At 37.4% G+C, this 25,040-nt stretch overlaps 1 protein-coding gene across 4 annotated transcripts in view; it reads right to left on the reverse strand.

Annotated features, from left to right (window-relative positions):
• The window catches only part of PRR16 (proline rich 16), a 187,134-nt gene that overhangs the window by 10,052 nt on the left and 152,042 nt on the right, over window positions 1-25,040 (reverse strand). For 3 of the 4 annotated variants that reach the window (XM_014953455.1, XM_014953457.1, XM_014953458.1), the window contains one exon: window positions 11,595-13,463. The gene's annotated coding sequence lies outside the window, so the exon portion shown is untranslated. Of the gene's footprint in view, window positions 1-11,594; window positions 13,464-25,040 lie in introns of those variants that run through there. The other variant, XM_014953456.1, reaches the window with a different exon arrangement.

Below are 25,040 nucleotides of genomic sequence, written 5' to 3' on the forward strand. Positions count from 1 at the left end.
TTACCTCAAGCTAAAATGAAACTTTATTCACAGAATCACAGAATTGTAGCAGTTGGAAGGGACCTTCAGAGATCTTCTAGTCCACCTCCTGCCAAAGGACATTCACCTAAAGCAGGCTGGACAGGAACACATCCAGATGGGCGTTGAATATCTCCACAGAAAGAGACTCCACATCCTTTCTGGGCAGCCTGTTATAGTGCTCTGGCACCATCAAAGTAAAGAAGATTTTCCGCATGTTCAGACAGAACTTCCTATGTTCCAGCTTGTGTCTGTTGCCCCTTGTGTCTGTTGCCCATTGTGTCTGTTGCCTACAGGAAGTCTGGGGAGAGCCTGTTTAGAAAGGCCTGCAGTGACAGGACGAGGGGCAATGGCTTCAAGCTGGAGGGGAGCAGATTTAGATTGGAGATTAGGAGAGGGTTCTTTACTGTGAGGGTAGTGGAGCACTGGAACAGGTTGCCCAGGAGGTGGTTGAGGCCCCATCCCTGGAGATATTCAAGGTGAGGCTCAATGAGGCCCTGGGCAACCTGGTCTAGTTGGGGGTGTCCCTGCTGACTGCGGGGAGGTCGGACTAGATGACCTTTGGAGGTCCCTTCCGGCCTGGGCATTCCCTTAATCATCTTTGTAGACCTCTGCTTGACTGTTTCCAGTAGTTCCCTGTCTTTTGTGAACTGGGGGGGCCAGAACGGGACACAGTACTCCAGATTTGGCCTCACCAGGGCAAAGTAGAAGGAGAGGATGACCTTACTCGACCTGCTGGCCACACTATTTTTAGTGCACCCCAGGAGACCATTGGCGTCCTGGGACACAAGGGCACATTGCTGGCTCTGCTGGCTTATGGTCAATTTGTTGTTCAGTGAATGCTTTGTGGCAGCACTGAGCCTTCACAACTATCACTTAGAGTACTTCTTTCAGGAAGGAAATTTGGACAAAGGGAAGCAGAGATATAACAGTTATTTGCCTGTATTTTTTGAGACTCCCATATTCTGGACAGCCAGCCCACTCTACTGCCAGGTGCTTAAAATACCCAGCTCATTGCAGGTATGTATTATACATATGCTTTATCAGTAGGCCTGTCTTCATCAGGGGAGTGGACTGCTGTGACATAAATAAGGACCATGCGTCAAAAATGTAGCCAAAATTTACTGCATTAGACACACCCAAAGGACTATTTAGTATAAAAGTCTGCCTCCTTAGAGCAGGTGTCATTGACCAGGAAATTCTGAGCAATTTCTTTTTCATTCAAAAAGATTTGTTTTGTACAAAGTAAAGCTGTATCAAATATCTTCCATCTCCGAAGAAATAAACAGCTCCCTGCTGCTTGGTGACTCTTCTCAGGAAGCAAGGAAAAATGTTGAAACAAAGTTTTCTACATCCTCTGTGCAGCCATAGAAGTTGTAATACACAACTTCTATGTTGTAATACACAACTCTTTTCTTTGCAAGAAATATTGTTTGTTTGGTTCTTACATGAAAGGAGTCTTTAGGAAAGTGTCTCTTTTCAGGAAGATGTTGCGCATTGGCAAGACACTCCTTCCACCTGTGTACTGTACGAGTACCTGCAGTGTCCACCCTTGGCAAATAGTCTGGATAACACCACTTCATGTGTTAAGAAAAGAATGTGAGCATAGAGACTGTGCATGTAGATTGAATAACAGAATAACCATCAGCTGAATTGAATTAAACAGTAAAGAAGTAATTAGAGACTTTAGACATGAAGAAGAAATCAGCCTGAAAAGAAGAGAAGCAAGAAGATACCTAACCATAGGGAGAGACCTTGGAGTGGAAAGAGCAGGAATCAAATCTTCATGTGTATATGTACCTGGAGTTCATGTACTGTCACTCCTATGTGAGGCATACCCCTGAGTGGAGTATTTCTGTTAGATTGTATCTCCTTGTGTATTCTGGTTTCTGTGGTCTAATTCTTTAAAAGCCTCCTGCAGTCATCCATTAAGATATGCATTAATTCTCAGACTCAACCAGAGAGGTTTCTTCCTATGTTTATGGAAGACCCTAGTTACTGTGTATGTCATTTTCAATAATGTCTTCTTATTTATCATTTTGTTAAATAATTTGCCTTTTCCTGGAGCCTTTTTTCTCCCAAATAATTTATAGGTTACCCTAAGGTTCTTGAATTCCACTACGTGAGACATAAGAAAACATGCTCTGCACATGGGTCTGCATTTAGACTCACAGGAATCCTTTTTTCTTTCTGTCTTTTTCTATACTTTCAATAGCATCAGAATATTTTGTGAATACCTGATCAGAATTGGCCATATTTTCTCTGCAGGAGATGAAATAAGTAGCAGTGACATGCCTGTAGTGATAAGGATATTGTATGAGACAGATACTCCAAAAGACAATTTTTTAGAAACAATCAGATGAAAACTAGTACATTTGCAGTGGACTTAAACAAGATGTTTTGCAGTTACTTCTCAGAAGCTCCAAAGGAACTTTTCTTTAGGGAAGACACAAATCAGTGATAGTTTTAATGAAGGATCTAAGAAACAGTGCTGGTACTTTGAGACTCAGCTGCCAATATTCTCCTGGGTTTTTGAAGGCTCCAAGGGGACCACTGGACACAATTTAGAAACTAGGGCTGTGAGAGTATGCAGGGAAAAAAGAAAGGGGTTCTTCTAAGGAACACTAGTCTAATTCAGCAGATACTATTCTTTCTGTTGCATCTTAAGGCACTCAATAAATCAGGGACACATTACCAAATCTATTCACTAGCATATATTAGCACAGATTTCCAAGCAGCAGAACACTGATCTGGGGCAAGGACAGGGGGGAGAAACTGAGTTAAGGCCAGTCAAGCAAATAAGTTTGTAGTCCCTGTGCTTGCTTTACTTACATGAGACTAGCATTTTGCCATTTACAGTGAAAGTAAAATTTTCTTAATGTGGTAAAAAAAATTATTTTCATGTTTATTTCATTTGCCACTGACAACATTTTAGCAGTGTTTTAGCAATGCAAAAATACGCCTCTTTCTGAGTGGTTTGTGTATGTCATTAACTCACAAGCCACATTCCTCAAAAAAGCATCCTTATCATAGAAATTACTACCATGGATTTCAAGGTGTAAATGTCCAGGGATTCAGTGCTTCACAGTTACACTAAGACTCTCAATTCTAATTGATATTGAGCATATTTTGTCTTCAGGTGATCATGATTTATATATAAGCACTCTCTGAGAAGTACTTATTTCTGGAACTGCAGTCTCACGAAGGCTCAGTAAACACCCTTAGCATCATATCTAGATTGATATTGGAAATGGATAAAAAAAACCACTTCATATAGTTTAAAGGAAAATAATCCTAAATTTTGTACTCTAAAATATTATTGATTCATTAATGTTGCCTGAGGAGTACTCCTTACTGCAATATGTATTATGCCTAATACTTGATTACAATACTTGTCATTCTATTCTTCAGTAAGATATTAAACAAAATTAATCGCCCTTGGCAATGAAGATAAATGTCAAAACTGCTTCATTGAAACTGAAAAAAAGTATCTAGACATTCAAGTTCTGTGCCTGCAATCTTTGTGAGTCTAACTAAAATGCAATCTAAAAATTTCAAACATTAGAACTGTATTTTTGCAAAACTTCTACTCCAGCACAAAATATGGTTGTATAAATATACTTCTATATAAAAAGTGTAATAAAGACTGGCATGATGCTGTCTTGGTGGTCACCTCTTAATGGCAAAGTAGATGATTCAAAATGAGATAGCAAATTATGATTATTTCAGTTTAAAAAGAAAATTAAATAAAAATTGGATAAATGCAAAAAAGAAGCTGAGACCTGCTTAATACCCAACCGAAAAGTAATTGACAAGAATTTATATGGATAAAGCTGGCCACTCACATTATGATCCAAGTGTTCTCTGTACCTGAAAACTTAAGATTTCAGCAACTAAATACTTTCATTGTATTTGTACCAGGGAACTAAAGATTTCAGATATCAGAATAAATGCTAGTTTATAAAATAATATTTAAATCCCTAACAGGTAACATTTCAAAACTGATAATGATAATAATAAAAAAGACATCCCTCCAGTAAACTGATTGTTTCTATGAAGAAAAAGTAGTACATGAACACACAGCAGGAGAACAGCAAGTGATGTCTACAGTCCTTTTCCTTCTACACCTATGTAATAAGTACACTTTTATCAGAGATGTGAATCCAGAGGGTAAAAGAACAGAACATATTGCCTCTGCAGATCATGCATTTGAAGCTCCTTCTCTTCGTTTTATTTCTGCCTGGAGCCCCAGTCTGTCTGTCCTTAGAGACATCATTAAATTGCATTTCCTGTTTCAATCAAAATTAAAATATCATCCCTCAAGGATTATACTAATGCCCACTTCATACTGATGAGACACTGAAAAGATTTTAAGACAACTTTTTGCTTAGAAATGTTCACATTTAAATCACATATTCTGAGTAAATACATCTATCCATGTCTCTGCTTTGCCAATATGTTCCACCCCAAAAAGAAAAATATACTAGTTGCTAGGGTAGGTACTAAAAAGAAGACCTATTAAATAATAATTTAGGCAAGTAGAGATGATAAGGTAGTAATATTTGTTGGAATGCAATGAATATGACAAGCTATGAAGTTGCTAGTAGCTTCTGATTGAAGTAAATATGACAAGGTCATAACAAAAATGTTGTTTTTTCAATATGTCTTGCCAAAGTCCTGGTAAAAGACAAATTATTTGTAGCTTTATTGTTTCTACTCAGTCAATCTAGCTGTAAATTACTAAATTATATTCAAACATGCCCATGAATCATTGGTCAAAACTTATTTCTGTGATCTTCTTCAATAAAGAGGAATTCATCTTATGTAGCTTCTGCTAAGTGTATAATCTAAATCAGCTTCCCATCAGCTCATGCTTTGTGCCAGTGGAAGAATGTATATCCAGAAAGTAGTTATAGTTCTCACATACTACGTCTCAAATAATAAGAAAGAAACATTATTTCTTCCCAGCCCTTTTCCCACTCACATCTCGCTGACATCCCTAGGAACCAATGATCCAGGTTCTTCTTTAATTCAGGAGCTAACCTACAAGTAGCCAAACATGACATTAATTACTCAATTTCCTGCCATCTAGGATAAAACAATAGTGTTGAAGAGAGAAGGTCTTATTTTTATATAGGTAAATCCTTTTGCATTATGCTGTCCACAGAAATTAGAATTAAAGTGAGAAAAAATTGTCTTTATACCTATGGCAGGACATTCGTATTTTCACTCTGCTAGATATCCAGGTTAAGTGGAAGTGATAATCAAGTCTCAAGCAATTTAATTTTTTTCTGTCCTTCACGATGATTTTGTCCACACAGATAATCATCTTCCTTTGTATGCATATGGGCTGAGCACAAATGAATTAAAAGCAAAGGCAGATAATGTGTTCAGAGGGGTTATGTGCTTGCTTGCATGACTATTTTAGTCTCAAACCTTCATTTAGCAGAAGAGGCAATACTCAGTGTTTGCAATTTTCACATTCTTTTAAGCTTTTCTACAGTGTTTTGATTATAAATTATAGTTTTTTTAAAATCTGACAACCAAGTATTTTCTGCTTGTGTCATCTTGCTGTGTCAGGTAGCCTTTTCAATAATATTCATGTGCTCCATAATGAGCACCACACAACTCTGAAATCCTCACAAGTACGTTGGAAGTGTAAATTTCAAACTTACTCTTGGGCTCTCACCCACCTTCTTTTACCATGTTACTTGCTCCCAGATGATCACTAAGCTACTGATATTCAAATTTCCGGTCTCATATCCCATTTGACAGCTGCTCTCCCATTAATAGAAAGGTCATCTAGGGCACTCTCCTGCCTCTGTGCTTGAACAACCATGCATAAATCTTTCCTGTCAGATTACAGTATGCTTCAAGGCCTCTAAGGATTAAAAAGCATGAGATATTCCAATGCTTTTCTGTCCTAAGCTTTCTCCTTATATCCAGCTTCAAGACGTCTTCATGCCATTTGGCAATAACTTCTTTTCCTCTTCAGTTCCACATGGCTCCTGCTTCCAGTAGACTGAATTGGTTGTCTTCAAAAAATACTTGGTTAAAGACTGCTGAGGGCAGGTAGGCAGTAAAGAAGCAGAGGGAGTATGTGTTATGTAAAGGACGTTCTCGACCGAGCAGAGGCCTGGTGAAACCAGGAGGTGTTTGTGAAGACTTTCAGGGTCTAGGTCAAAGAGGATGCAACACTGATGATGATGTGGTAGAAGTCTGTTACAGGCCACCTGACTAAGAAGATGTCTCTGAGGCTGGGTGCAGACAATAGCAGGAATCCCCTCATCACAGGCATTGGTCCATATGGAGGATTTTGACCCCTATGATCTGGACATCTGCTGAAACAGAAATACAACTCTAAAAATTACTGTAGAAGTGTCTAGAACACACTGCTTATGATTTCCTAATGCAAATGCTACAGGGGGCAACCAGAGAAATACTGCATTTGACTTGCTTCACAATGAGAAAGAAATGGTGAATGTGATCAGAGATGGCAGTTTGAGTTGTAGTGACTGGGAGAAGATTGAGATTTGGAGAAAGGCTAAGAAGGTAAGCTATGGACTTGGACTTTAGACTTCAGAACAGCAAATTTTCACTTATTTAGAAAATTTCTGGGGAAATTCCATTGGAATTCTCTACAAGGGGCACCCAGAATAACTAGCTGTCTTTCAAAGGAAACTTAGTTGGAACTCAGGAGCAAACCACTCCTTCATACAAGAAGACCGGGAATTTAAACCAAAGGCCAGAATGGCTAGGCAAAGAACTTCTTAAAGAAATGCTAGAAAAAATCATCCAGGAAATTAAAACAAGAACAGAAAACAAAGGGAGACTATAAAAGCATTGCTCATGCTGTTAAAGATAAAAATCAAACCCTGATTAGAGCTTGGAAGCTCTTGGAAGCATTTCCACTTTGATTACATCCTTTTTTATTTTCTTTTTCCAGACGAGGATCAACACTGCACATAGTATTTAAGAAGTTAAATATCATGGCCTATCACATGTCTATTGACTGATACAATGATATACATGTCTTTTCTCTGATGCTTTCCTAATAATTCTTAATTGAATACTTGCATTTCTGTGATCGCCTAAGCACAGGACCGACATTTTCATAGAAACATTTAACTGCTAAATACCAAGCTAAGTGGAATAAGTGAAATAAAAATTGGTTTTCATATTTACCAGTTCACATTTATCTTCACAGAATTTTATTTGCCATTTTAATAACCAGTCATTCAGGCTACTCATATTTAATACCTTTAATAACTTAGTATGATCAGCAAATTTACCAGTTGTTCACAACTGTTCCACCATATTCACATATATTTTGAGACTCATGGAACCCTGTACATCTCCTATGGAACTTCACTCATGGCCTCCTTCCACTCTGAAAACTGACCATAAAAAATCATCCTTTTCTCCCATATTTTAACAATTTTTTAAGAGGCACTTTCCTCTTAGCCAGCTGCAGCGTTTCCTCCTCTTCCTCTTAGCCAGTTGTGGTTTCCTGTAGTGTTTGACGAACTGACACTGTTAAGCACCTTCTAGATCTTTAAAAAAAAAGTATTAGTATAGTTTCAACTGATTTGCACAGTACTGACTTAATGGTATATACTCTCAAACTCCCTCAAATTAACTTTAAAATTTACAACATATTTGCAACTTCATGTCTCAAAAGCTATAAAAGTATTTTTAAGCAACAAATTTTACACCAGTGTTACGATTTTGACTATTTCACCCCGAATGCCTTTAAAAATCTTAGATGTATGCCATCTGGTCTTGATATTTTCTTCATTTTATTTTGTACCAACTCATACTGACAAAGTATGACTTCAGATTATTTCCCCCATAGAGAAATAGTCATGTATATATATATCTCTCTACTAAAACCCTTCTACAGCAAAAGCAGACAATGCTAAGAAAATGTTAAGCAGAAAATGTTAAGACAATTTTGTTCCTATAACTTCATCTAAGTGCTTTTGTTTTCCTTGATTGTCTTTTGGTGCTACAGACTCTCTGCCAGACTTCCTGCTGCTGTTATTGTAGAAATAGAATTTCTTAACTTCCATGTTTCTTGCAACTATTTTGGTTAACAAATCTCTTATGTATCTCGCAATTGTTTTGATTTGCCTTGCTGTGGATTTTTTTTTTTTTAAGTTATATTTACTCTTAAGATGTTTGCAGTTCTTACCATTTTTAAAAAAGTCTTCAGCTATCTGAAAGGTATGTTCTTGCTTTCAGCAGTCTCATACCCTGCTGCTTAACCATGTAGGCTCCCTTTTGCCCTTTCTCAAGCCTTTCTTGCTAAGCAGGATGTATTTGCTCTCTGCCTTCAATACAGTATCTTAAACAGTCTGTGCGCCATCTGCCATGACTTAACTCTTGTAGTGATTCCTTCCAAATTCTTCCTTACCAGAGTCCTTGTTTATAATTGCCCATTCTGAAGTTGAGCACAACTGTGGGGAGATTTCTTGGCTTCTGCAGCCTGCAAGGATATGGAATCTAGAGAGAGAGTCAGCTGAAGTATTTTGAACCACATCCACTTGGCTTTTGCTTCTTCTCTCATGGGATCTTCAACTATCCGGCCCATGAAAATCAGTAATTTCGTTTCAGCAGCCCTCTAATATATATATGTAAGTGTCACTCTGTTAAATCTAATTTTCTAGGATTCAGTCTTGTCCTTCCAACTAATTCCCACAGTTTTTACCCATTATGTGTCATCTCAGACCACGTGCTCTACTCCACCTTTTGCCCACGCTTTAGGTAGACTCACTTGTGACCTCAATTAAGTGTCAACCCTTCTTTACAGTCTCCTGTATTTGAAAGCTCTCCTTGGTTTCTCTTAAGGATGAACCTTCTCCTTACACTGTTTTTTGTAGTTATACATGAAAATATTCCCTTTTAGCTGCTTTATAACTCAGGGAAGGCCATTGCAGAGATCCTGGTCCGCTGCACCAATGCTGTTGAACACCCACTTGTTAAATAAATCACTCTTAACTCACAAAAGGACAATGGTACCTAAAATCAGTCAACATAAACTGATCTTTCCGTCCCAGCCACTTCATAATTAGATTGTGTTAAGCCTAAAATTTCTTTCCCAACATCCTTTAAATGTTGCCCTAGAATCTCTAGTCTCATTTTCTTCTGCCACAGACACCCAGAAGGCCATGTTACCTGACTGCTCCTTACCACTGGCTAGCAGATGGCCCTGATACCACATAGCATGTGCTACCTCATAGACAGCAGGCGTGTTTCTGTACAGCTGCCCCTAATGGGCTCTGAGTTTGCCAGATGCCTGAGTAACAGCCTCCTACCTTCAGAAGGGGCCCCCAGGCAGGGCAATGGCTGCCCTCCTTCCATCCCTCCCCAGGCAACATCCTCCCACACCAAAACTGGCATGGTTATCTTGTGGACAGGTTTTATTTACAACGGTATTGGACAGTCTTCCTATGGGCTGAACATGTATCCCATCTGAGAAAAAAATCTGTCCCTTGGGGATATTCATGCCATGTGACACTTGGGACAATTGTATCAGGAGAGGGACACTTTTATAACACCACAGTGACCACCAGATCTTTTCCTTCCACTTTAAAAAATAGCTATTTTAACATATCCCTGTTTTTTTTCATGAATGATGGTGGCCCAAACCACACCACTTGTCTTTAAAAAAGTTCAAGTGTTGAAAATATGTCTTGTAGACAGATCCAGAACTGTCAGCTTTTTGGTTTACACATCTCATCATTTCAGGCATATTGGTTGTTTTTCAGATGTCAGATAATGAAACACTGCATTATTCTAGAACCACTTCTGCAGGGACTTCTTACATATACAACACCCATAATCCTACAAAAAGACCCATCAGTCACCATAATGTGACCTTAATCAAAAAAGTTCTTCTGGTCTTGTCAAAAAATTTAGCCTAAGGGAATGTAAAAAACACCCAATTTTTGTTGTTTAAGGAGATAATCTAATTGTCTCCTCTAGTTTTAAACTTTATGAAAAAGTATTCAGTGCTAATTATTTGCCAACAATTTCTGAAATCCCAGTTGAGTTTAATTATTCTGTGTTGAAGTGTTATCTCAGAGGAGTATCTGCATAATATACTGACATTAGCTCAATTTATATCACAATATTGAGTATTTACCAAGAGATCTAATTATTTATATCTACAAAAATAAAGAAATTTGGATTTACCCCAGTGACACCATTAAATACATGTGAGTGCATGTGTGTGCACACGGACTGAAATTTACTTTCCAAGCATAAAACCCCAGCTAATGCAGAGCTGTAAACAACAGTGTATGATTGATGAGAACCATGATTTGCAGTGTCCTTTTCCAACTACGTTTGTCACTTAAATTAGGCCTATATGTTGGTATATGATGATTTTTTTTTTTTGCACTACACACAAAAATGTGTAAAACCACTCCTTGGACCAGGTAATTTTTTTTTCATCTCTGTTGTATTTTTCTGAAGAAAATTGTCATTGATTCAGGTGCTTTTTATACAATAAAAATTAAACACACAAGCTGATCTAGAACTCAGCATAGCATAAAAGTATTTGCAAGTAGTTACAAATTATTTCACTATATTTTTATTGGGCTATTTTCAAATATAGATGAATGCATTCTGTTCACAAAAATAAGAGCTTTTCCAAGTATTAATGTTAGATAATAATGGAAGTGCTCAAATTGTCATTCTGAAATTTTCTTATTGTTTTGATAACGTCCCTTCTTTAAACAACTCTGAATATTAGTCTCAAAGAGTAAGCTCTCCGATTTTGAAACACAGGTTATCCAAAGAGGGAGCAAAACCAAGCCCATGCAAGTTTTATGCCCAAATATGTGATTCTAATGACAGAGAAACAAAATCACAGTTAAAAGACTGTAAGCCAACCATAAGCTAAAAAGTGTGGGAACAAAACACAGCCATCATTCTTTAACAAATACAAAGGTTTCATTTATCCATTGCACCAATGGAAACTGAACACTAACTTTGTTTAAAAAAAGAGTAAAACCGTGAGATGATCCCAAGTCTTGCCAAATTAGGGAGGCTAACATTCACTTAATTAGTTCATTTTGTGATTTCCTGACAAACTGTAAAAGCTATTTATGGCTTCAGAGTCACAAACAAAGACAGAGCTCAGGTCTTTCTCCAAACAATACAATAACATGAGCATCTTTTCCAGTAGCAGGACTTGTGGCACTTACTTCAGCAGAGATGGCATTTCATTCATCAGCAGGTAAGGGTGCGCATGCGTGCACACACACACAAATACACACGCATACACTAGTTAACACATTAGAGAAGAGCAACACTTTTTTAAAATATCTGCCCTTTACAAAGTTAACTCACAGATTAAAAAAGGCTTGAATTTTCCATTTTTTTGTTTTTGAAAGATCATTTTTCTGTTAGTGAGCACTTAATAGGTTCCATAAAAAAAATGAATATAAAGAAAAACCCATTCAGCTTTTTAAATCAGATACATATGACTGGATTTAAGATTAATGATTAAGTGAACTGGGAATCACGTGCTTTACTTTTCTCTTAAAATTACACACAGGCTAATGGACTAAGAAAAAAGGAAAAATATATTTTTATTCAAAACAGCTCTAGCATTAAAATGTTCAATAATTCAATAACAAAACACTGCAGTAGATGGATAACAACAACTGTTCTTAACTGTAAACTGCAGATTGTTCTATGAAACAACCTCTTATTTGCTAGCTTCTCAAATTGCTTGTGATCAAATAGTATCAACTTCATGGCCTTGTCAGTATCTTAAAATAAACAAAAAAAACCGAAAAAGGCCTAACACACACGCACATCAAAAAAGACCAAACCCAAAAAACCTAAACCAGTTTGAATAAAATGAGACAGCTGTCAAAAGGTCTCTGTGTAATTCTGGGAAACCACCATTATTAGAGTACATTCCTTTAATTCTTAAACATTCAAATCTTCACTTGCTAAAACCCACTGATAATAAAAAATCTATCCCATTATAACTTTAGATTTCTTTATGTGGATATTAAAATAAACTATGTTCTGAAATTAAGAGTTAAAATACCTCCTCTTGTTTTCCATACATATTTGCCTGTATAAATATACTTAATCATTTTACAAATTACAGTATTTATATTAAAGCTTTCGGTCAGCAAATCATTATAGCTTAATAAGAACAAACAATTCCTGTGTTTTGGTTCTGTCTTTAAATCATTTTTGGAGATAATGAAAAACAGCCAAAATGAGTGACTGCAAATAATATAAACAACACATTTATTTAGAAAAATAAACGAAAAATGCTGCTTGTCTGTTAGATTTCTCCATGAAGTATAGACAAATGGCTAGAAAAAATTTATGTCAAATACATATTACAAATGACTTATTTAACAGTAACTGGGACTAAATGTCAATGTTCAATAGGAACATTTTGGATGTGTAATTCAATGGACTAAATTTCTTGGCTGCTAATATGATAAAAAATGGATGCTATTAAAAAAGATTATATCCCCTTTTTAAATACACCTTATCATGTTGATGCTTTTTCATATATATACATATATATATATGTATGTATATGTATGTATTTATTTAAACCAAAGAAAGGACCGTAGTCCTTTCTGTGAAGAGATCCCCATTGTGAAAAAGAGCGCAAATGTTTTTCTTCAGTCCTAATTTTTTAATTCCTTTTGGAGCCCCGGCAAAATATAGCTTGTGGTGGTCAAACATCTCCTGGGGCCATCTGTGCAAATGGTGGCGCACATCATTACCCTGAATGGAAGTGACAGTGCAAATACTGGAAGTGCATTGAGATGCAATCTCTAACAGCTGAACTTCTTCAAAGTTGGGTGGAGGACAGGAGACAGCATCCTTTTAATCAATTTAATGTCACTGATGCCTTGTTCCTGTATGGCTTTGAATATGTACAAGGGATGACAGAGGTCTTGTTTTCCCACAGACAGTAACATTGCTCTGTTACAGTAAATGTATTCATTTTCTGCTGTCACCTAAGTACTTCATTACTCCTTTTGGCTACATATTGAAATATTTTTGGATGCTGGCTGGACCCATGAAAAACCCATTGTTTGTTACACTGGTTGCTCAGCACAGAACTCAAATGTCAGGCTTGGAGAGAGCAGTTTCTGCAACGGGGCAAGACATTTAGTCCTCTTTTTTCTTCTTTCCCACTAAATGGAATTTAAGGCTGTGGCTTTTGCCAGGACTCAATGTGTAGCTGTCAGATCTGAGAAAAATGATTCAATGCAGATTACACTCATGATCAGTTGTGCTCTGACTTGAAGGGCTTTTCCATTCTCCGAGGAGGGTCAGGTTCCTGATTACTTCTCAGATCTGGCCTGCAAGAAGTCACAATGATGAATCTGATATGCAAGAAATTAACTGACGTGCCTCCAGATATAGATACTCCTTCAAGCCTGAAGGTGCTGTTAAAAATAAAAGAAGACAAGCACAAAGTTATACAAATGCTTCTTTAAATAGACAAAGTTCATAGTAAATAAAAAAGAATTTTGAATGATCATTCCATTTGTCATGTAAGAGTTAAAAGAATTACAATATTTTGAAACTTGACCTTTATAGTTGTACTATTGTTGATACCAGCCTTGGTTCTCTGCTGGGGTAAATGGGTTTAATTTAATGGTGTCTTTGGAATCATATTACATTGCACCACCTGAGAAACTGATCCTGGGTCTTGGAGTACATGGGGATAATGAAATTATGATTATTTTATAATATTTTCTATTGTTCTTTTAAAGAAGATTATTATTCTTAATCTATATAACATAATAATTAAGCTTAACAATATACTTTAGGGCACAAAATGAAACAAGAACTCCTGACATCTTAAAACTAAAGAACTATACATTAAGCATTTGAAAAATCCTCTAAGAAGTCAAGTCTGATTTAACCTCAGAATCCAGATTCTAATGCCTGCTTTCAAATTAAATAGAAAGCGAATTCAGCAGAAGTTACTCACCTGACAGGTAAGTTTCCTAATCACTAAAATACTACAGAGAAATTTTGTGTCTTTAACATTCCCTTTTGTGAAACTGCTTTAATTTGTGTAAAACACAATAATAGTCCTAGAGTCAGTGAAAAACAAAAATGCTCCAATCTAGTGTTGACTCACTGATTTTCCTTACTGTGTTTATTAGGTAAAATAAAACAGTATCAAAAAGAGACACCTTGGGATACTTACCTGTTGGTAGCTAGGGCACTAGGTTAAATGATTAAATTCGCACTTCCTCAGGAAAAGAATGAGAATTTCCTCTTCCAGTGTTGGTAATTTACACCCAGAGCTACATACTGCAGGGCACAGGAAAATTACTTCTTTGCCATTTGTTTTATGAATCTAGGCCTTGTTATGCTGTTTATCACCCCTGGGAAGTGGCTTAAGATTATCATTTTGCAAAATGATATGATGAAATTGGGTGTGTTATGGCTATACTTGTTAATGATTAAGAACAACGGACAAGGCGAAATGGCAGCATCTTTGTACTTTGGGAGCTTAGCAGAAACCTTTAGCAATTGCATTTTTCACCTTTTCCCCTTGGAGAGCCAATCCATGGGGGGAACCTCCCCCTTCTCCTCCAGGTTAATTACGGCAGTGTTTGAGTACTTTGAATACCCTTGGGATGCTCAAACCAGTGGGCTCCTACTGCTAAATTTTTTGAATGTGTTTCAGGATTTGATCTTGCTAAGGGCTAAGCACCAGTGTGTATGTGGGCACACTATTCCAACCCCCATGATGAGCACTGTGGCTACTCCAACCCCCACTACAAGCACTCTGGCTATTCCAACACCTATGATGAGTGCTGCAGCTACTCTGACTGCTGTGACAAGCACTGTAGCTACTCCAACCCCCGCAACAGGCACTGCAGCTACTGGACCAGAGAACCAACCTGTGCTGGTATCAGTTGCCCCTATACAGTAGAAGAGATACACAAAAAAATCAGTTCACTTTGGAAAGGATGAAGATGAGCCAGGGTCATCATGAGAGCTGGATGAAGAGCCAGAGCTAACCCCCCAAAACTCATCCCTGGGAGACATGTGAGATTGTTAGGTCCCAGTCCGATTGTTGGACCAGAAGGTGTTTGTAATTATTCCAAGATGAAAAGATTTCAGCCATCACCCAGGCAAATAAACTGTCACCTGGCTGCTCCAATGCTGGTATAATGGGGCCAGTAGCTTGGACTTAGAAGGTAGAGGTGGGATCTCTGGCTTCCCTCTGGCTAGGGAAGGGGGTATTGACAAGGTGACTGGAAAAAACCCCACAAACTCTCAACCTCTGGAGGTGGGTTCATTTAGCCACCAAGGAAAGGTTTCCCTTCAAGGAAGATATATGTTACCCAGGTAAGTGGACCATCATGGAGAGAGGTACCCAGTACCTGAAGGAATTAGCTTTGCAGGACCTGATTTACTGTGTTGACCTGCAGTCAACCACAGATCCAGATGAAGTCCGATATATCTGACCCATATGGTAAAAGTTTCTACAAAGCACACCATCATCATATGCCAGCACATTGGCAACAACGAGATGGAGAGATGCAGAGGCACCAGCGGTGGATGCAATAGCCACCCAACTCCAGCAATATGAAGAAAGTCTTTCTACTTCCTACAGTCAGACTGTTGATGCTGGATACTACAGTCAGAACTAGAGGGGCCCTTCCCCCAGCCAGGTGGAGGAAAGGGACAACTGGGTTTACTGGACTCTGTGGATTTGATGACCTGGAACATCAGACCCACAGGAGTATAAGGCTCTAGTAGTCACTGGTGCACAGTGTACTGATGCCATCAAACTATAAAGGGGCAGAAGACATCTGTATTTCTGGAGCGACTGGGGGATCCCAACAGCTGACTGTATTGGAAGCTGACACGAGCCTAATCAGGAATGAGTGGCAAAAGCATCTCATTGTGACTGGCCCAGAGGCTCTGTGCATCCTTGGCATAGAACACCTCAGGACAAGGTATTCCAAAGATACAAAAGGGTACTGGTAGGCTTTTAGTATACGTGCTGTGGAGAATGAAGAAATTAACCAGTTGTCTACCTTGCCGAGTCTCTCAGAGAACCCTGCTATTTTGGGGTTGCTGAAGGTTGAAGAACAACAGGTGCTGATCACTGTCACAACAGTGCATCAATGACAACATTGCACCAACCAAGACTCCCTGATTCCCATCCATAAACTAATTCATTGACTGGAGAGCCAAGGAGCAATCAGCAAGACTTGCTGACCATTTAACAGTCCTATGTGGCCAGTATGAAAGTCTAATGGAGAGTGGAGACTAATGGCAGACTACCATTGCCCGAACGAAGTCATACCGCCCCTAAGTGCTGCCATGCCAGGCATCCTAGAACTTCAATACCAACTGGAGTCAAAGGCAGCTAAATTGTATGCCACAACAGATACTGCAAATATGTTTTTCTCACTCCCTTTGGCAGCACAGCACAGGCCACAGTTTGCTTTCACTTGGAGTGGCAGCCAATTCACATGGAATTGACTGCCCCAGGGGTGGAAACACAGCCTCACCATTTGCCATGGACTGCATGGCAATGCAGTTCCAGACTGCACTCGAACAGGGTGAAGCTCTGGAACACCTGCAATACATTGAAGACATCATTGTGTGGGGCAACATAGCAAATGTTTTTGAGAAAGGGAAGAAAACAAAATAATCCAAACCCTTCTGAGAGCCAGTTTTGCCATAAACCAGGGTAAGGCCAAGGGACCTGCACAGGAGATCCAGCTCTTAGGAATGAAATGGCAAGACAGAGGCCATCAGATCCCACTGAATGTGATCAACAAAACAGTAGCTCCACTAACTAGTAAAAAGGAAACACAAGCTTTCTCAGGCATTGGGGTTTTTGGAGGATGCATATTCCAAATTACAGTCTGATTGTAAACTCACTCTATCAAGTGACCTATAAGGAGAAAAATTTTAAATGGGGCCCTGACCAACGAGAAGCATTTGAACATATCAAACAGGAAACAGTTTGTGCAGTAGCTCTGGGGCCAGTCCACACAGGGCTCACCACCAAAATTGTGTCCTACACCACAGCCTAGTGGGCCTACCTGGAGCCTCTGGCAGAAAGCACCAGGGGAGACTCAAGGTTGAGCCCGAGGGTTTTGGAGTCAGAGACACAGAAGATTCAAAGCCCACTATACTCCAACTGAGAAAGAGATATTGGCAGCACACGAGGTGGGTAAAGCTGATTTGGAAGTGATTGGTATGGAAGCACAGCTCCCCTTAGCACCTCGACTGCCAGCGCGGGGCTGGATTTTCAAAGAGAGGGTCCCTCTACACATCATGCAGCTGATGCTACATGGAGTAAGTGATTCACAGTGATCACACAAGCTTGAAAAGGAAACACCAGTCACACAGAAATCTTGAAAGTAAGCATGCACTGTCCCAGGAAAAAAGAACCAAAAAGGAATCTGAGGTTTGTAGCTGTGAGCCCTTTTTATTTTTTTTTTCCCCACAATGAAAACAAAGTATCAATTATTCAGGGAAACTTACTTAACAGTCAGGATTGTAACAGTGGCCCAATATAACAACAGTCTAGCAAAAATGGTATAATAAATTTATGATAAAATCAGCCTGGAAGGAAATTGTTCTCCTAATCAACTATTTAGGGTTTGGCTCACATTATTAATGAAGAAGATGAGTATCTTAAACATCTCTTAGTACCTTATTTTTAAACTGTCAACAGTCTTCATATCATTAGAAACACACAACCCTTTTTCAGCTGTCACAGATTCAGGCTTCAATTACATTAAATTACATTTGGGCTAATGATTCCTGTCTATTAATATCTAACAAAAATCACAAAAAACCCATGGTATTGCCCTTGACCTTAATGCTCAGGAAAATGTATGGATATGGTACAACAAACATATATGTAAAAGTAATAATTATGATAATAAATAATAATAGTTAATAATAATAGAAATAATACAAATAGTATTTGTTTTCTGTCAGAAAACTGCCATTCCTCACAATACAGTGCTGAGCATCTGCAGGCATGAAAATCAATATATTATTTTTTCTTTTCCTCTGGGCTACAATTCATATTCAGTATCATGCCCACAAAACCAGTAAGAGGAATATCACGTATACCTGGATTCCTCTAGCATCTCTCTAATTCAGTTGTCAACCCACACAATTTGATTCATTCCCAGTCATACAACCATGACATCCACATTCATTTCCTCAACATTCTACCAGAGAAGAAAAGCCCGCCTTTTGTTTCTTTATGATATCTCTGCTAAAAAGCACAAATTGCACCACTGTGAAAAATCTGATGCACTTCTCTACATTAATAAAGAATTTGTTCAAATTAGAAGATTATGGTTAAGTTTGCTCGGTGAAAAATTCAGAAGATGGCAATGCCTGCATTAAAAACAGAAGAAGCAGTTCCTTTTGCCACCTCCGAAATCCCCCTATAATTACAAATCATTATTGTGCACATGAAGAAGAGAGGCACAGAGAGAAAACAGGCCAGTCATTGAAAAAAACGTGTCTACTAGTTACAGATACCTATCCTGAACTGTCTATTTCTTAAATCTATAGCTTTTACTATTTTGACAGCAAGGCTTTACATTCAAATCACTACATTGAATTAATCATTACAAAATCCCGTTATTACACCATACCTTATCAACATCCTCATATTGTAAAATCCTGCCTTTAATAGGGAGTTAGAGTTCAGACAATTAATGAGAGACTGTTTTGTTTACTCACATCCCTTCTCCTCCCTTTCCTTACTTTGGCAGCATCACTGGGTCATTCTCTTCCTTCTACAGTTTCAGTATCTTGTTACAAAAAAACCAGTCACTCAGAGGAACCAATGTAATTGGTTTTCCCTATTCAAAACCACATAAATACTTCTATAATAAAAAAATATATTTTACTTCTATGCCAGTATTACCCAAAAAAGATCTACTCCCTTCTGCTTCTTTCTGTTTGTCACAGTTTTCTTAAAAACTGAAAGTTGGTCCATCCACTTTACCATGACATCCTCCACCTTATTATGGTCATGACCAGAGTGCCACCACACAGGGTGCTATGCAGAACACTGAAGATGGAAAATATTAAGGGAAAAGGCTACTGAGGGGAACCAGCCTTTCACCTCAGACCTACGGGATGGCTATTGGACATGTGATGTTGTTACCTGTCATAAGTACAATGGCAGTCAGAGCACATGCCAAACTACTGGCTGTACTCACATATTTCAGAGTTTAACAAATGTTCCTTAGGCAAAAATAAAAATAATTTAAAAAAATCACATAGTAATAAATTCTCCTAAACATAGTGCATCTATTTTCTAGATTTTTTTTAAATAGTAATGACGTCTGTTTCAGTTACTCAGTTATACCTGAAAGACACAGAAATATTTAAATTCAGATATTATATTACTTCAGGTTTTTTAGTCCTTTCATATAAGATATATTATTATGCTAATTTCTTCAATAAAAGAAAGAATTATTGAAAGGGAAGGGAATGCTTTTGTAGTGGGTTGTTTTTTTTTTTTGGCTTGTTGCTTTTGTCCAAGAAATCCCCTTTATGACCAGATTGTATTTTTTTTAGGTATAAATTTAAATAATGGATTTCAGAAGACAGAGAGCTTCAGTCAGAAGCCAGAACACTTCAGATAAAATCCTACATGTTTTATCATTAAAGGAATTCTGCTGAATGCAAAAGTAATGTTTTTAGTAAGCATTTCATTTTTCCATCAATATTTTAACTATATAAGCCAATGTTGGCATTGTGGTGTTCTGTGGATTAGCACTGAGACATCTTTCTCTGTAAAAACTGAAACAACCAAATCTAAACAACACAGAATGTTAACAAATCCACCACCACATTTCTTTGTAATTTGTTGTTTTTCTCAGAAGCCTCAGAACACTTATGAGTGATTACCTCATCCTACTGTTTCAGTCCGTAAATAATTTACTTGCCAATGAGCAAACAAGAATTCCCAATTGCTTATTGAAAGTTTTTCTCTCAAAGCTTAGAAAGAGATTGCAAATGGCATGAAAAATCAAAATATCTATTTTTTTTCTTTACACACTATAATGCATTTATATGTTGACAGCATGTATTAGCTTCTACAGTAGTATTATTCTTATCATTTTGCTAACCTCCCCTAACAACACTTCCCTAATGTGATTAGCAAGTCCTTTGTTGTTCGAGGTTTGAGATCTCTGGAGCTGTCTCTAAAATCAGTTCTATGTATAGTTCTATAAAGATAACTCTTAATACAAATCTGTAAATGAAGTCAGAGAGTATATGATGAAAGCATTTATTGAATACACTTTTCAAACTGAACTCATACTGCTTATATAATGTATTTGTACAAGTTTACTGCCTTTGTGTGATTGCACAACAAAATGAGACCACCAGAATATTGGCTTTGAGAACTACTCAAAAGTAATTTTCTTATAATGAAATATCAATGGTAGCAGAAGCACGCAATGAATGTCAGGAACGTCAGGCTTGTCAATATAAGAAACTCATAATTATATTTCCCATGTTTGTTACTTATGAACGGCTGGCCAAATTGCTGTGGTGCTTTTCTCAGTAATGTCCCAAACAGCGCAGATTTAGGAGAAGCAACTGAGGACTGCAGGACTGAGAACATGAAATTAAGTGGGGTTTTTTTGTTTTTTTTTTGATTTTGTTTGTTTTTTGTTTTGGTTTTTTGATAACACTAGTTTGCAACACAGCTGAAATCTAGGCAACCAAAGCTACCAGGTGATGCCTTGACACCATCGAAGTCAAGAGCCTACATTTTCTCATAAACAATAGCTTTGGACTACATTTTATCTTGTATTTGACCAACACGCGCAGAAAAAGCAAGAAATGATCAAGAAGACGAAATCAGCTTTTTGTGCTAGAGTGTGATATAAAATAAAATTCCAGCTATCTGTCATTTCTAAGGAACAAGGCATTCCCAATTTTAATTGACAGTTATGCTTTTGATGTAGACTTGCCTAAAAATCAAGGCCAAGTACACTTAAATGCTTGCTTACCAATGGCTGTAATAGAACATATTTTTATATATATATTTATGCATTATTTATATATCCTACGTATGTGTACATATAATGTACATATATATATTAATTCTGTCTTTATTCTACTGAGTTGGGTTAGCTACAGGACAGACCTTGGACAACATCCACAGGGTTGCAAATGGTGAGACTGCAGTTTGCAAGGACACATCCAAAGCTACAGTTCAAGTGGCCACTGCAGTTATACCAACAGCAGTTGCTGAGCTACCAACGAGAAAACTGTCTATACAGAAGTAGTCATACTTCAGCTTAGTTACAGCCCTAGAAAAGACATGCTAGTGATACTGTGAAAATGAATTTGATGTACTGACAGCCACTTCTATGTCTGGTGATGGTCATTCAACAGTAGATATCAATTGTTTAACTATAAGGTTTTATAATACAAAAAGGATTGGAGGGATTACTGAAATAATTTATACCAAGCATTCAGTGGACAATAACTAAAACATAAAGCTAACCTCACATATGAGGCACTTAAATATACAAAAAGAAATTTGGGTTGAGTTTCTAGTTTGGCTACCAATTTCCTTTGAGATCGGAGCAATGCTTTTAATCTACATGTTACAAGTTAACAGCACTTTACTTGACTCCGTCCCTTTCACTCTCCACAGATTTCTACTTCATCTTTTCAGAAAGTAAATATTCTGAAACACAGAACTGACAAGCATAAACATTAAACCAAGAGTTTTGATGGCTGTTGAAGGCTTTCTACATTCTTGAAAAAAAGAGAAACAAATAAACTCAACATTGCTAGAGGTAAACAAAAACTTGCTTCTTGCAGCATCCCTTTGCTGAATATTAGAGGGGTGGGGATGCAGGGCTAGGTAAACCTCAGTCCTACTGCCACTTTCCCAAATTGAAGCTCTGCATGTGATGCGCAAAGAGATGTGCAAAGAGAATCTTCTACAGTGACATGGAAAACAATATAGTCCAGGGAACCCACCTATTCATTTTTATTGCACTTTTTTGGTTTAAAAATAGGCTTTTAAACATAAAAGGTAGATAACATGTGATACTGTTTTAATCTTTCTGCCTTTATTTTGGCCCTCCTTTTCATGCTGAGTCAAAGCAAATATTATTTAGCTGGAATGCACATCTGTGTCAAATGCAACGTGTAGAACAAAGGTTAGGAAAAGAGAGAGATGCAAAAGACAGTTAAGTCCCTTACAGAAGTAACTTTCTACTTCTAATGATTAGTGAAATATTAGTAACACACTTGGGCAGTTGGTTACAAAGTTTATCTATCTAATTTAATATAGTCAGTGTCATAGGAAGCAAATAATGAAACAAAAATATTCAGTATGAAGTAGCTTTGCATTTGTAATGAGTTGCCAAAGAATGTCACATCCAGTGTTTAGTGCCAGGAGGTTTTCTATCAATGCCGTAGCTATTTCGTCTTTGGTTAACCTAAGGACCTTGCCATCACTGCCTTCTTACATTCTAGTTGTTGGCAGAAACTAAGAGTCAGAAGGTCTGACAGGTTAGAAAAGACACTGCCACCTCATATTCCTTATGTGTCAGTGTTTTTTCTGCAAAAATTCAGAATTCCTGTGGTTTACTTTTAAACTAGTCAATTCCTGAAGCTGACTATATAACAGAAAACAGGATGAAAATACAAATACTTGTGAAGTTACACTCACCAAATAAAAAGAATCTGTTGGAGTATATGGCATTATCTACATGCCAATGGAAGAAACATTTTATTAGCCAGTAAAACCTTTTATTAGTCAGTCATTAGTCTCACAACAAATGAAAGTTCACACAGAACAGTTAAATGCTTAAAAGGACATGCATCTGCTATTATTTAAGAACTTTGAGTCTTAATGTTTCAAATTTTAGAGTTTAGAGGTTTTTGTACAATTACATGTCTTAAAGTGACACGTGAATGGTTTGAAAACCATTCTCCCCAGAGTACATCTTCCAGTTGACAGGTATAACCTTTTCTCATTCAGCCTGAAGCAAGGAAGATGATAAGTGAGCTGGCAGCCCTCCACTTGCTGTTTTGTTTTTTTTTTTTAAGTATATGGGTGAAAGGAACCATGTAGGAGACAATGTAACTATCAATATTTCTGCTTCTTTTGACATTTACTGATCTTTCATCTATTTCAAATTACTCAAGCAGCTCAGCAGCATTGTAGGATTAGGCCTACTTCGCAAGCCAAAAGGATTTAAAAGACATCAGAAAATATCTCTAAATACTTTGGCGCAGCCTTCTGCAGGTTTACCTATTGAAGGATGAAATAATTTATGATTCTAGCTGACAACATGTTGTTTGTTAACAAATGCTTTACAGGATCTACTTTTTCCTTTATCATTTGGCGCAAGTATTTTGCCACATAAGAAAAAAAAAATATTTTCACTGCCAGCAGAGATATGGAGATTATTGAAACTACATTATCCTATTCTCCCTAACCATGCCAATCTGACTAAAAGCCCACAATGATTCATTACTATTCTGGCTAGTCAACATACTCAAATTCAAATTTTTTCTTTACAAAAGAAATGGGTTTTCTGCGGTGGTTCTGGACACTGGGAAGTAGCTAAGAATTTTTAGCTGCTAGAAGTTACTGAGTAGCTCTCAGCTGAATCTTGGGCAGAAGTCTGCAAGAAAGAGGTGCAAGAGAGGCCCTGAGGCCATGCATCAATGGAACAGTGTTTATTATAAGTCTCTGCACTTCAGCGGCCTACTGAATACCTCCTGACCACCAGCTGCAGACCTTTTCCATTACAAGGCACAGTAGGAAGGGTCATATCTACTGTTTGAGACTTCATACACTCTCAAATTAAAATATTGAAAGTTCTACACATTAGTTTAGCAAGACTTAACCAGCTATTTTCTTGAGCTCCACAGGAAATCGTGGTATCGGGAAGAAATTGAGTGGAAAGAACAAAATATGTTGTAAACATGTAACAGAATAAATTCTTAGACTGGAGGTGAAAAAAAACCCAAATAGCCATGGCTAACTGTAAACAAATTTCCTAGCATCTCCACATGCCTTAGACTTTCAGTAACAATATGCATGAAAGAGATCAACCTGACAAGACATTTACATTGAAGATGTACGAAAGAATCTCCTAATGGAAAGCACCGTGTATTTTCTGGGAATGTTCAAATACAATCAATGTAAACAGCTCTGATTAGTGAAGTGGTACATACTCGACTAGAAGGTACTTGGTTTCTAGATAATAAAAACAAACATACATGAAGCTAAAACTTCTGCAAATATACAGCAGTTCAAGTCAAACTTTCATTTTAAGTGATGCCAGCTTCTTTTTCAACAGCTTCTCCTAATACCTGTATATAAAATAAGAGATACCTCTGTGCATTCTCTCTTAAAACCTACTTAACAGCTGTCTTATTCCCACTTATCTACTACTCTGAATATAACAAACCATAGCCAACCGATATTTAAGAGACAGAAATATTGGTTTATCAGAAATATCAGTATTAGTCTTTTTCCTAGGCATTCAGAATGGTGGTTTTAATCTATTTTGAGTAAACCTAAAAATGAGCTTTCAGAATTCTGTTATTTTGGTGTGACTTAACACTATATTTGAAAAAAACACATAATTTGGTGGAATCTCTGGAAAAAAGCAAAGAAAACAGAGATAAGCATTTCAGCTTCTCATTTTGCAGATCTGCCAGGGGTCACTACTTCTGTAGCCTGTTTAGACATTTTAAGATGAATGCCCAGAAGTCTAGACTTGAATGAAGCAATATTTTTTGCAAATTTAGCAATCACTGTTTTTCTCCATCCAGCTCTAATGATGTATAATGTTACATTTGGTGGGCGTTTGGTGTGGTGTGGTTTTTTTTTTTTTGGTTGGTTTTTTTTTTTTATTATGGTTGGACTACATGATCTTAAAGGTCCCTTCCAACCTAGGCGATTCTATGATTCTGCGAAGTATTTAAATTTTGGATTTACAGCGAGT

The sequence above is a fragment of the Calidris pugnax genome, unplaced genomic scaffold, assembly GCF_001431845.1.
Source record: "Calidris pugnax isolate Ruff unplaced genomic scaffold, ASM143184v1 scaffold209, whole genome shotgun sequence".
Lineage (NCBI taxonomy): Eukaryota > Metazoa > Chordata > Aves > Charadriiformes > Scolopacidae > Calidris > Calidris pugnax.